This window comes from Scardinius erythrophthalmus, assembly GCF_964197995.2.
Source record: "Scardinius erythrophthalmus genome assembly, chromosome: 23".
NCBI classification, from domain to species: domain Eukaryota; kingdom Metazoa; phylum Chordata; class Actinopteri; order Cypriniformes; family Leuciscidae; genus Scardinius; species Scardinius erythrophthalmus.
This window is the reverse complement of record NC_138243.1, coordinates 25280626-25290465: the sequence shown is the minus strand read 5'-3', so window position 1 is coordinate 25290465 and position 9840 is coordinate 25280626. Positions and strand designations below refer to the sequence as shown.

Here is a 9840-nt window from a genome sequence, read left to right as displayed (position 1 = left end):
CCTGTGGGATCTAGTATCATATTTGGATATTGGAAAATAAATTAATTAGCCTACACAATGTTCCTATTCCTATGCGTAGAGGTAATTTTCAATTGAGAAAGAGCATAAAGAGAAATGGTTTATAAGGCTTCTGTGGACTCTTATATATTTGTGATTGTATATATTATGATTTCCCCCTGCAATATCGTGTGAACTATCAGTGGTTCTCGCAATACTTCAGGTAGGCCTTTATGGTAATGTTAGGTTAGGGCCCTAAAGCAGAGGGAATGTTTTTGAAGATCAGGCCAGGGCAGAGACGACGGAGGGAGGAGAGAAAAAAAAGATAAAAAAAAAAAATGAATAATAAAAAATACTTATATGTTACATCATCAGTGGGCAGGGAGATGGGTGGGCTGTCTGATTCAGACTATATAAATGAAAGGACAGTAAGGAGAGCAGAACAAACTCCTAACAGGAGGAGACTCACTCATGGCCTATGAGACAGAGGATCATGAGACTCAATACTGCTTTCCTGCCATCAACTCATCATGTATCAAGGGAATACGCTCTAAATATGAATACAATATCATGTATGTGTTTGTATCATTGCTGTCAGCATGGACTGTGTTTCTGAACCTGCTGGTGATCATCTCCATCTCTCACTTCAAGAAGCTTCACACTCCAACAAACCTGATTATTCTCTCTCTGGCTGTGGCCGACCTGCTTATGGGACTTGTCATGCCCATAGATGCCACCAGACTGATTGAGACGTGTTGGTACTTTGGAGACACTTTCTGTAAACTGTTTATGATAATCCTTGGATTGGTCTTCTCAGCATCTCTCAGTAATTTAGTATTAATTGCTGTTGATCGTTATATGGCTGTGTGTCACCCTTTACAGTACCCACAGAAAATAACCACAACTAAAACTTTAATAAGCATCTGTCTGAGCTGGGTTTGTTTTTCAACTTATAATGCTACAATTGTAATTAATAATGGAATTTTAGACACTTCACTCAGAACAGACATGTGTTATGGAGAGTGTTCTGTTATGATGGGTTTTGCCTGGGGAGTCATTGATCTGTTCATGTCTTTTATTTTTCCATGTACCCTAATCATAACTTTATATTTGAGGATTTTTTATGTTGCACATCAGCAAGTGAAAGTTATAAACTCTCTGATGAAGGGTGGTAAATGTGTAACTGAAGGATCAGTGAGGAGGAAATCTGAGAGTAAAGCTGCAATGACATTAGGAATCATTGTGACAGTTTATCTGCTTTGCTTTATTCCATACTATATCTGTTCTATAGCAGTAATCTCTTCCACAACCATAAATCTATTGACATGGGTCTTGTACACAAACTCAGGTCTGAATCCTCTGGTCTATGCTTTATTTTATCCCTGGTTTAAAAAGACAGTTAAACACATCCTAACTCTGAAAATATTTCAGCCAGCATCCTCTCTGGTCAATATTAATTAAACTGTTAAAGCTGTCCCTTATAAAGGATATGATTATCTTTGTATGATTTATATTTGTAATTTACACTACATGTATCTTAGTATGTAGCTTATTTCAGAGGGTAAGTTTGATGCATTTGATGTTCAATTTTAATAATTAAACTTATTTCCACTCACATTGAAATTAAGTTCATGTTAATTTCATAAATGTTCATAAATCTTATTAAATTAGCTTATTAAATAAACTGAGCAAGCAGCATAAATGTACTGGAATAAATGGTAAAGGGAGATATTATGCGCTTCATGCACTTGCATCAGTCATGTTGCATCTGTGTTATTAAAGATCAAAAACATAATGACAAAAAAAAAAAGGACAGTAAACAACTGTAAAAAAAAAAGTGATGTCCTCTAACTTTCAGAAAATATCTTGTGTTAAACTTCAGCCCACTCCTTTTCAAGCAGCGGTGAATTTTATTTGTTGGATCATCAGTGTTTTTTCAATTATTGTTTTATGTTGTACATACTGTACACTTTTTCATTGTATGCTTGGAAAAAAAAAATCTTAATGTATAAATATTGGTATGAACAAGACATAAACCAAACAAGTTTCACAGACATTTAACGAACAGAAATGAAACAATATCTGGTGTAGCCAGAAGCTGAGCAACCACAGAGCATCTCATCCTCATGGACTGCAGCAAACTGGCCAGTTCTTGCTGTGAGATATTACCCCACTCTTCCACCAAGGCTCTCAAAGTTCTCAAACACGGTTCCAGGATTAGAAATCACAGTTTGTGTTTGTGTGTGTGTGCTTGTGTGTGTGTGTGTGTGCATGTGTGTGTGCGTGTGTGTTGTGGGTGTGTGTGTTGTGTGTGTCTGTGTGTGTGTTGTGGGTGTGTGTATGTGTGTGCATGAATGTGTGTGTGTGCGTGCGTGTGAGAGAGAGATTGTGTGTAAGTGTGAAAGAGTGCAAGAGTGAGTTTTGTGTTTCTACTCCTGCCATTCCCACACGAGGTTGCAATTCTTAAATGTGATCTAACAAAGGTAAAGAGAAAATATTAACCATATATGCTGTTTATATTGCTTGTAATTGGGATGAAGTAAACATATGTTGAGTATTTTAACATAATATTTTTGATTGTGTTGAATTAAAAACCCAAAAATGTAGCGGGTCCACCAGACCCACGAACACTGGCTGAGTAACAAAAATATGAACACCACACAAGGGTTATAGCATAACAATTATTATTCTCATATCTCACATCATAACTCCTCAGAATATTTAATCAACATTCTCTTTGATGGAAATTTTCACAGACTTCTGTTTTGTATTAATGTAGGCCAGAATTTGTGCATGCAACAAGTAAGATGTGTATTTGTGGATTAGGTGACACACGTGCATTTATTGACTCGTTTCTGAGTCGATACTGCATTGACGTTAAGCTTTTTCTTTATAATATGCTCTGTGGGAGGAAAACTATAGCATAGCCTACAAGTGCCTACATGACCGCGACGCTTGGCGTTTCGCGTTAATGGCATTTTCCTTCCTGTTAAAAAAAACCTTGAAATTTCGCAGTTGCGTTCATATTACTTTTATTTGACTACACATAGTAGGCCTACAAGCTTTGGAATTTGAAAATGTCTGTTTTTAAATGTTAAAGACGATTTTCGCAGTAGGCTACATTTGTTTTCCCTTGACCCTTAAGCCATTTGTTATATAGTCTTACTAGCCTATAGCACGATGAGTTTTAACAATATTGTATATCGACATGAAATAGGTAGTATTAATTGAAAATCAACTGGCCCTAAGTGTGTATAGCTGCATATTTATACATGAGAATGCTTTGACGCGCTAAGCACAGCTCGTGATGCACAAGGGAACATCTGCCAATTTCACTAACTGCGTAAAAACGTATAATTTGTTTTAATTCAAATTACTTTTAATATTTAAAAACAGACATTTTCAAATTCCCAAAGCTTGTAGAAGGTTCCTGTAAGACTGACTTGCAAGTAAAATTTGGACAATACTTCCCTTCATGTAGCCTATTTACAGTAAACAATTATTATTTTATTCAAAAATTACTGTAATTAACCAAACGGGTTTTTGGTGACTTACTACAGGTGAATAATGCAAAATTTCACCTGACTCTCACTAGAAACGTACTACAACCTTTGGAACATTAATAGAAAAACAATTTGCAGTAATTAAAAAAATCGTAGCCTACTGTTCAATCAGGATATTGGCTGGACATACAGTAGGCTAAGTCAGTCTGCCCACTAGGCATTTACTATAACCTTGGAAGTATTCATTTGAATGAATGACTGGACGTTTATAGTTTTTTGATTGTGAGTGGAATTTGCAGATGGTCCCTTTATAAAATGCAGCGAATATCAAACCCAGAGCCACTCTCTCTATGGTTTGATATCTCTCTATATGCTGATCAAACCCAGAACTAACTTCACTGAGCTCTCGGACCGGTTGCTCTCCCATACACATGCAAAGTTAAACGCAACTGCAGAATTTCATGTTAAGCTTTTTCTTTTTAACAGGCTCAGGAAGGGAAATGCCATTAACATGAAACGCCGCGCGTCGCGTTCATATAGGCTCTTGTCCTCCCATAGAGCAAATTATAAAGAAAAAGCTTAACGTCAATGCAGTAAGACGATGATATTTAAACTCAGTAGCCAATACACCTTATTGAACATGCAACGCATACGATTGCACGTTAAGCGGTTTATAATGGTTTTCTATGGGTGTTGTTCATAATATGATGCAATCTGTTTGCCTCTATAAAGTATGCTTTATTAATAAGGTAGGCCTATATTGTGTACTAAATTTGGTGCTTCAATATCACTCTCATTAAGCGTCTTACAGTTTTTTACAATCGCTATGACAGATTTTTCAATACATTTAACAAGTTTCCTAAACTCTTAACGCACCAACACACCTAAAACACACAATTGGCAAAACGGTTAATTTCATGCTCAAAATCACACATTATAAACTAAACTGCAAAACTAATTTTCAAAATACAATAATACACTAACACAATACACCATGTCTACCAAAACATTAACACATGTTCTCTTCCACCAGGGACATTTAGTCTATCACAATGTCATAAAAAACACTAAAATCTGATGGAATTACAGAAACTGCATTATTTTATATGAGTCAGGTCTGCCCTTATACAACAGACATATTATTATAGAATTATACTATATCTATTATATCTATAGATAATGTATTGATCATAGATTGTGTTTTGCACTGCAGTTTCTTTTGAAGTCTCTCTACATTTTTGTTTTGTTTGTAATGTAAATGCATTTTGTTGTTGTTTTTTTGCAGCAGAAATTCAATACAACAAAATAAATGACCCTTCTTAGAGTAGCTTTATGGAATGTATGGTTTATGCAAAAAAGAAGACAGAGACAGAATTACTGCTGTATTTGCAACAGGACATTTTTGCAAGATAACAAAAATATGCAATATAGCTGCCATTTACAGTATTACTGTATGTGAAAATACAAAATATACAAACAGAAAAGGTCATCTTCTAATCTGCCCAGTCTTCTGCATTTGTCCACATGTTCTCATCCACATCACACCTGGTATCTTCCCTGGCAGGGTATCTTGGGAAGAATCTTTTACAGTAACATGCCTTATCCACCCCTGGCAGTGTTCAGCTGTGATGTCTTGGCATACAGCATCTTTTGCATACAGGAGGGACATTTGGTCCTGTGGTCAAAAACCTTTCATCTCCAGGCTGAGAAAACGTCTCGGTTACTGATGTAACCCTCGTTCCCTGAAGGAGGGAACGGGAGACGTAACGTCGACGTGACGACGTAATTGGGATCACTTCAGGGAGCCCTATCAACTTCGAGTGTCTACAGAACGAGCCAATGAACGTTGGCGTGCGTGAATCGCGTCACGCGCCCCGCCCCGCCGCGCGGGTATAAACAGGAAGCGGGCGCACGCACACATTGTTTTTCGCTGAGGAGCCGAGATTTGTGACGGCCATGCAGCGATGGTCAGCAACGGTGGCGACGGGACGTTACGTCTCCCGTTCCCTCCTTCAGGGAACGAGGGTTACATCAGTAACCGAGACGTTCCCTTTCAGTCGCTCACGTTCGACGTAACGTCGACGTGACGACGTAATTGGGATCCCATGGAAAACGCCACGGTTGCTGCCACATCCAGCGCCCTACGCAAGACTCTCAGACCCCCAACTGCTGGGGCGGAAGATCTGCGTAGAGGGAGTTCAACTGCTGTTCCATTATACCCCACACAGCGGAACTCTTGGATAACACTGGGAAAGCGTACCTCTCCAGGGGAAAGAACGCTGCGGAGCCACATCCTGCCCGAAGGGAGGTAACATGTGGAGAATACACATATGGACTGGCCGAAGGGGCAGTGCGACATATGGAATGTCACTGGGGTGGCTCCACCCGAAGGGGGAGACACACCGGACAGTGACGGCAGAGCAGACTCTGCCAAGGGAAGACACGGGCTCACCGCAGGGAACTGGTCGTGGAAGAATACACATATGGGATCGCCGCAGGGATCACCACATATGGAACCCAGCCTAGCACAAGTTACACAAGCATACGAGCACTAGGCCTGGCGTCGGACGCTCCGCAACGTCCGACTGCCGAAGGGGTGCGGAGGAACTCACAGGGTTCGCCAATGGGGAACTCGACTGGAGTAAAAAGCGCACGTATCCGTTCCTAGGAAGGGAGTGGCGCAGCAAGCCGACACTAGAGCGGGAACTTCGGTGTTACCGGCTAGTAGAAGCGAGCACACAGGAAGAAACCGGCTCGACACGTAAGCTATAAAACCTAGCGAACGTGTTAGGTGTCGCCCAGCCCGCAGCTCTACAGATGTCTGTCAGCGAGGCGCCGTGAGCCAGCGCCCAGGAAGAAGCGACACTCCTAGTGGAGTGGGCTTTCAACCCAGGCGGGCAGGGCACGCCTTGGGCTTCGTAAGCCAAGGCGATGGCATCCACTATCCAGTGGGCCATCCTCTGCTTGGAGACAGCCTTCCCTTTCTGCTGGCCTCCGTAACAGACGAAGAGCTGATCTGAGGTCCTGAGGCTTTGCGTTCTGTCCACGTACAGACGCAGAGCGCGAACGGGACAGAGAAAAGCCAGGGCTGGGTCTGCCTCCTCCGAAGGCAGCGCTTGCAGGTTCACTACCTGGTCCCGGAAGGGAGTGGTAGGAACCTTGGGCACGTATCCGGGCCGGGGTCTCAGGATGACGTGAGAGTTATCCGGGCCGAATTCTAGGCACGATTCGTCGACCGAAAATGCATGCAGGTCCCCTACCCTCTTGATAGAGGCCAATGCAACCAGGAGTACTGTCTTACAGGACAGAATTTTTAACTCAGCTGACTGCAGAGGCTCAAAGGGTGGTCTCTGAAGTGCCGAAAGGACCAGAGACAAGTCCCAAGAGGGTATAGAGAGTGGGCGAGGAGGATTCAGTCTCCTCGCTCCCCTCAGGAACCTGACGATCAGGTCATGCTTTCCCAAAGACTTACCATCAACAGCATCGTGATGTGCGGCAATAGCGGCAACATACACTTTAAGGGTGGAGGGAGACAGCCTTCGCTCCAGCCCTTCTTGCAGGAAGGAAAGCACGGCTCTGATCGAGCAAGATCGGGGGTTCTCCTCGTGAGAGGAGCACCAGTCAACGAACAGGTTCCACTTCAACGCATAGAGGCACCTCGTAGAGGGGGCTCTAGCGGAAATGATGGTGTCAACTACCGCAGGGGGTAGGTCACCTAGAACCTCCGCGTCCCGTCCAGGGACCAGACATGGAGTTTCCAGAGGTCTGGACGCGGGTGCCATAAGGTGCCCCGTCTCTGAGAGAGCAGGTCTTCTCTCAGAGGAATGGGCCAGGGAGGGGCTGTCGCGAGGAGCACTAGTTCCGGGAACCAGGTCCGGTTGGGCCAATACGGCGCAACTAACAAGACCTGCTCCTCGTCCTCCCTGACTTTGCACAAGGTCTGTGCAAGAAGGCTCACTGGGGGAAACGCATACTTGCGAAAGCCCCGGGGCCAGCTGTGTGCCAGAGCATCCGTGCCGAGGGTCCCCTCGGTCAGAGAATAGAACAACTGGCAATGAGACGTGTCCGGGGCGGCAAACAGATCTACCTGAGCGGTCCCGAAGCGCCTGAAAATCAGCTGGACCACCTGGGGATGGAGTCGCCATTCTCCCGGTAGCACCTGCTGCCGTGAGAGGTCGTCGGCTGCACGGTTGAGCAGGCCCGGAATGTAAATGGCACGAAGCGACCTCAGATGCTTCTGACTCCAGAGGAGGAGATAGCGGGCGAGTTGTGACATGCGGCGGGAACGTAGACCACCTTGGCGGTTGATGTACGCAACGGTCGCAGTGCTGTCCGTACGGACCAGTACGTGCTTGCCTAGTAGCAGCGTTTTGAAACGGCTCAGTGCAAGACGTACTGCTAACAACTCGAGGCAGTTGATGTGCCAATGCAGTTGAGGCCCCGTCCACAGACCTGAAGCTGCATGCCCGTTGTACGTGGCCCCCCAGCCGGTGGTAGAGGCATCCGTGGAGACCACAGAGTGCCTGGACACTTGTTCCAGGGGAACACCTGCCCGCAGGAAGGAAGGGTCCGACCACAAGCTGAGAGTTTGGCGACAGTGCGGAGTCACTTGGACCCGGCACGAGCCGCTCTGCCACGCCCATCTCGGGACTCGATCGTGGAGCCAGTGTTGGAGCGGCCTCATATGAAGCAATCCGAGCGGCGTAACCGCGGCTGCAGATGCCATATGCCCCAGGAGCCTCTGAAACAGTTTCAGTGGTGCCGCTGTTCTGCGTCTGAGCGTGCTCACGCAGTTCAACACTGACTGGACACGGGCCTCGGTGAGGCGCGCTGTCATGTTGATCGAGTCCAACTCCATACCAAGAAAAGAGATCCTCTGCCCGGGGGTGAGTTTGCTCTTTTCCCAGTTGACCCGAAGCCCTAGGTGGCTGAGGTGACTGAGCACCATGTCCCTGTGTTCGCACAACTGCTCTCTCGACTGGGCCAGAATAAGCCAGTCGTCGAGGTAGTTGAGGATGCGAACACCACGCTCGCACATGGGAGCAATGGCCGCCTCTGCGACTTTCGTGAAGACGCGGGGCGACAGGGCCAGCCCGAAGGGTAAGACCTTGTACTGATATGCCCGTCCCTCGAACGCAAAGCGGAGAAACGGTCTGTGTCGAGGGAGAATCGAGACATGAAAGTACGCGTCCTTCAGGTCGATCGCTGCAAACCAATCTTGGGGACGGATGCATTTGAAAATGCGTTTCTGCGTAAGCATCTTGAACAGTAGCCTGTGAAGGGACCGGTTCAGGACGCGCAGGTCCAAGATTGGTCGTAACCCACCACCTTTCTTGGGTACAATGAAGTACGGGCTGTAGAAGCCGGTCTTCATATCGGCTGGAGGGACCGGCTCGATCGCGTCCTTCGCCAGTAGGACTGCGATCTCTGCCCTGAGCACAGGGGCATTGTCCGCCAGAACACGGGTGAACAGGATGCCCTTGAAAGCAGGGGGGCGCCGGGCGAACTGAATCGCATAGCCGAGTCTGATGGTACGGATGAGCCAGCGAGACGGGCTGGGAAGCGTTAACCAGGCTCCCAGAGACCGAGCAAGCGGGACTAACGGCATCACAGACGTACCCGGGGTGGGGCAGCGCGGCGGAATGCAGGGACCCGACTCGGACGGCACAGCGGCCCGAAGTGGGGTCTGAGTGTGTGGTGCAGCACATACCTGCTTCCGTCGAAGGGCAGAGTGAGTGTGAGGAGGCGAGAGCACGTCCGGAACACAGCCACTGCTGCTCACTGGCGATGAAAGAGGGGCTCGGGAGTGACAAGGCATGGCGGCGTCGTCGACTGCCAAGCGCGCCCTCTTGGGGCCCAGAGGTTTCAGAAATTGCTCTTTTTTTTAAAAATGTGGGTACCACTGACCCGTGGGTCAGTGGCGGAACAAAAAGAAAAGGAAACAAAAGATTCTCCGCCCGGCCCTCCACCGGGGGAAGGAGTGGCGCCTTCGCCATCTCCTGAAGAGCAACTTGATCCACCTCCGGGCCGCCCGTCTCAGGGTCGTTTGCACCGTCGCTTGCCTCCTGGTTTGGCAGCGGCCTGGACGGGTGGGGTCGGCTTCCTACGGCTTGCTCCGCGCTGAGGCCTGGATGGTTGCTGCTGCTGCTGGGGCTTAGCGGGAGCGGAGGACGCCGCAGAAGGCCGACCTCGGCGACGAGTAGACGGAGGGTCTGCGGCCGGCGGACGGGTGGGAGCAGCAGAGGTCCGCCGGGGCAGGATGTGCCGGATGGCCTCCGTCTGCTTCTGTGCGGCCGAGAACTGTTGGGCAAAGCTCTCGACCGCGTCGCCGAACAACCCA

The 9840-nt window shown here is 46.9% G+C and overlaps 1 pseudogene across 1 annotated transcript; it reads left to right on the top strand.

Moving 5' to 3' along the window:
• The first annotated feature begins 414 nt into the window (after positions 1 to 414).
• Positions 415 to 1458, top strand: LOC308683470 (trace amine-associated receptor 13c-like; annotated as a pseudogene). The gene has a single exon. The product of its transcript is annotated as a trace amine-associated receptor 13c-like (transcript).
• The last annotated feature ends 8382 nt before the right edge of the window (positions 1459 to 9840 follow it).